Source organism: Lactuca saligna, chromosome 8, assembly GCF_052625555.1.
Source record: "Lactuca saligna cultivar CGN05327 chromosome 8, ASM5262555v1, whole genome shotgun sequence".
Classification (NCBI taxonomy): Eukaryota; Viridiplantae; Streptophyta; class Magnoliopsida; order Asterales; family Asteraceae; genus Lactuca; species Lactuca saligna.
Genome location: NC_136424.1, coordinates 228373916 through 228377869, shown reverse-complemented (window position 1 = coordinate 228377869; position 3954 = coordinate 228373916). Strand labels below are relative to the sequence as shown.

The window sequence follows — 3954 nt, the reverse complement described above, 5'->3', positions numbered from 1 at the left end:
CAAAGATCCTAATTACATATGAGGACATATGTATATAAACAATTAGTCTTTAAATAACTAATAAACAAGTCAAGACATTATAGGACATGACAAACACTTTGTATAAGTGTTATAAGTGCTAAAGAGTGCATCTAAGTGTTGTAGGGAAAGGCTAGTGTGTTTGGGGTTCAAGGAACACTCCTAAAATGAGTTTACTCCCTAAAGACCAACAACCCTTGAGTTTACAGTCCTAAACTCTTGAGTTTACAGTCATAAACTCCTAACCTTTTGACCATTTGTTGATTTGAAGTCTTCTAAGATATTCCAAGCATTCCTACTCTAAACTCTTTAGTTTACAATCGTAAACTCCTAACCTTTTGACCATTTGTTGATTTGAAGTCTTCTAAGCTATTCCAAGCATTCCTACTTCAAGATTTAGCCTTAGGAAGTGTTGTGTGGCATCAAAACACTTCTAAATGGCGTTTACAGTCTAAGGACCATTTTTCATGAGTTTACTACCTTAACCTCATGAGTTTGCTACCTTAAACTCCTAAGTTTATGGTATTTGGGGTTTTCAATTCCTTAGCTCAATCATCGCACTAGTCTAGGATAGATTTAGGCTTAAGGAACAACAATGGGACATTTCTGGGACATTTACACACCTTTTGGGGTGTTTATGGTTTTGGGACATCCCGAAACCGTAAACACATAAAAATGGAAGGTTTTGGTGCTTTTTGTGTGATAAACTCTTCAAGGATGAACCTAGACAAGTCCCTAAGGCATTGTGAAGCATCTAGGCACCTTAACACACCATTTTGGCCCTATACATGGTGTTTACGGTTTTGGGACCTCCCAAAAACGTGAACACCTTTATCTTGGTGTTCTTGGGACTTTTCATTGGTATAAACATGTATAGAAAACTTAAAATGACTCTAGGCTAGAAGTACATACATTGTGGAAGCTTGAAATGAACTTTAAGTCCAAGAACACTAGTGTGTGTTCTTGGTGTTCTTGGTGTTTTGGAAAAACTAATCCAAACACAAAAATGGATGGATTAAAGGATGTACAATCACTAGATTAAGTGATATACTAACTTCAAAGGGATAGAAACACTCACTAGATTGAAGATTTTGAATAAAAACTTAGATGATACTTGAGAGGATATTTTGGAGTTTACTCTTTTGTTAAATGGGGAGTAAACACAAAATGGCTAGTTTTTAGGGAGTAAACTCATGCTTAAGGCATGAGTTTACGTTTTTGGATGATTTTTCAACCCAAACCCAAAAGTTTGGTCTTGACCTTCTAAGACACAAGGTGTTTGCGGTTTTTAAATTTCAAAACCCGAGACGACACTTTCTTTCACCCGTTAGCTTAAAAATAATATTAAAATAATCAAACGAACTTTAAATTTCTTAAAAATAAGAAATAATGACATTAACTTATGACAAGCGGTGGTTGACGTTTAGGGTTTGGCCGAATTAAAATTTCGAGTTGTCACAATAACTAGCACACAAAATGATTTTCTAAGCTTTAAACTGTTTTGCCAACAAAAGTACTTTCAAATGATTATCAAATACTTTTACATGTTAAACTCTTTATAAAACTTAGTTGTAGTTTCCAAATCTTTACTTTCAATTCTTTAAACTCTTATATTGTCAAATCATGTCCAACACATATATAGTTATATGAGTAAGGTTTGAAGGACCTAGGACTGATAATACACTCTATTTCCTATTCCTTGTTTGGTTGTGGACTTAGAGTACCCTATTGTTTGTCTGAGTGTCGTTTGATCCCTAGTTATATATCATGTCTATATGTATTGACATAAAAGCTTGTTCTCTTATTTCAGTACACTCGGATATACACTCAACATCACTATTAAACTATAATAGGTATAGTTTAGAGTTATACTACTTACTATTTCTAGTACAATGGAACATACAAAGAGTCAGTTCATACATGAGTCACTACACACTATAAACAGTACATACACTACACTATACAACTAAACATAATATGATGAGAATCAGAGAGAACATACACTAGTACCTACTATTCATACACACTATATACTATACTAGAGAACATACTATGATGAGAATCAGGGAAGACATACACTACTCTAATACATACACTACATACACACTATAACATAAATGTGAGGCACTACTTCGGGGAATGGCATCTCTTTCATGGCTCGTCTTGTATCTAGAGTCTCCTGGAGGGAGAGCGTGAATTCATGTATAGATCTATACTGGACTGACCATCCTACACCTGGCTACTATCTATAGTGGGACCTGCAGGTCTACGGGTGATGAACGTCATAACATTTCGATGTCTTACATCATCGTGGTTCATTAGTTCGATCAAGTATGGCTACAATTATATCACATTATACCTTAATTAACAATTGGATTAAGGTAGTTAATTAGTTTAAACAATTGGCCAGTACTTGAATTATTAATTATCTAAGGGTTAGTATTAGTGAATATGAACCTAACCACTATAGTTGGTAACCAATAACAATTAATATATCATATTACTATAAAAATAACCATAGGAGTGAATTGGTTGGACCTAAACAGGAACTCTTTATCAAAAGTTGGTGAATTTTTACTTGTTAGTTTTTAGTTAAATCCCATGTTAGGTGTTTTGTTTAAGTTTCTAGTCTTGTAAAACTAGAGAAAAACCTTTACTTTTATTACTTTCTTAGTTAAAATTAGTTATTAGTTTAATTTTCGTTCCCTAAGTTCGACACTCTACTTATCCATCTATACCAGAGGATCAAACACTCCGCTGGTACCCCCGTTTGAAGACCTGGAATCCGCATTGAGAAAGAACAGAGGCAAGGACGTGGAGAGCTCAAATACACCTAATAAGTCACCTTTGTCTAATTTGAAGACTGTTTTTGAAAAGAAAAAGAGCAGCAAATCAGGAGCATCCAGCGTATCTTTAGCAAGCGAAGACCCGATAAAGGAAGACACCGAGTACGACACTGAGGAGGAAGAAGAACCTATATACGTGCATGACTCCGATTCGGAGACGAGTTAGCTCTTACCATGGCTAACATTGATGAAATTCCCATGGGAGAATGGAAGAAGAGGATCCGCGATGCTACCAGATTGGGACTTGTGCAACCCGCAATTCCTGATACTACTACTTTCGAACTGAAGGGCCACATACTCGCTCAACTAAAGGAGATTCCTTTCTATGGAAAAGACCAAGAAGATGCTTACAAGCACTTTGATGAAGTCAATAATGTAGCTGATTACTTTCATGTTCCAAATGTGGCTCGCGAGACCCAGCTACTTCGCATGCTCCCAGTTACATTCAAAGGTGCTCAAAATATTAGCTCAAGTCACTCCCTCCCGGGTCAGTCACCACATGCGCCAAGATGAAAGAAGAATTTATTGATCACTTTTGCCCACCTTCGAAAATAGCCAAATTGAAGAAGGCCATTGCTAACTTTGAACAACAAGCTAGAGAGTCACTATATGAAGCTTGGGATAGGTACAAGAGCCTGCTAAGGAATTGCCTACACCATGACCTTATCCAACAAGAAGTCTCCATCTTCTATGATGGAGTCAATGTAACAACTAGGCAGTTACTTGACTCGCAAGGACCGCTCACAAAGAAGCCACCCCCAGTGATCAAGGAATTGATTGAAAAATTCTCTAAGCATTCTAGAGAAGACCATAATCCAAGAAATGATGTTACTAGGGGAGCCACTTATGAAACTACTGAAGACTTGTCAGCGGTCATGGCTATGCTAAAAACCATGGATAAGAGGATGGATAAAATGGATCAACCGATCCAAGCTATTCAGGTGGGTTGTGAGAATTACAATGGGCCTCATCTTATTAGAGAATGCAACTTGGATGAAAATGGCAACAAAAAGGTGCAAGTTTGTTACTCAAGTGGGGACCGATATGATGAAGATTGGCGCAAACCAAAGGAGTGGCTCCCTTATGATGA

The 3954-nt window shown here is 36.8% G+C and overlaps 1 non-coding gene across 1 annotated transcript; it reads right to left on the bottom strand.

Moving 5' to 3' along the window:
• Positions 1-3421: 3421 nt before the first annotated feature.
• Positions 3422-3528, bottom strand: LOC145013630 (small nucleolar RNA R71). Its single transcript, XR_013665178.1, has one exon. It is a non-coding gene; the product is annotated as a small nucleolar RNA R71 (small nucleolar RNA).
• Between the last annotated feature and the right edge of the window lie 426 nt (positions 3529-3954).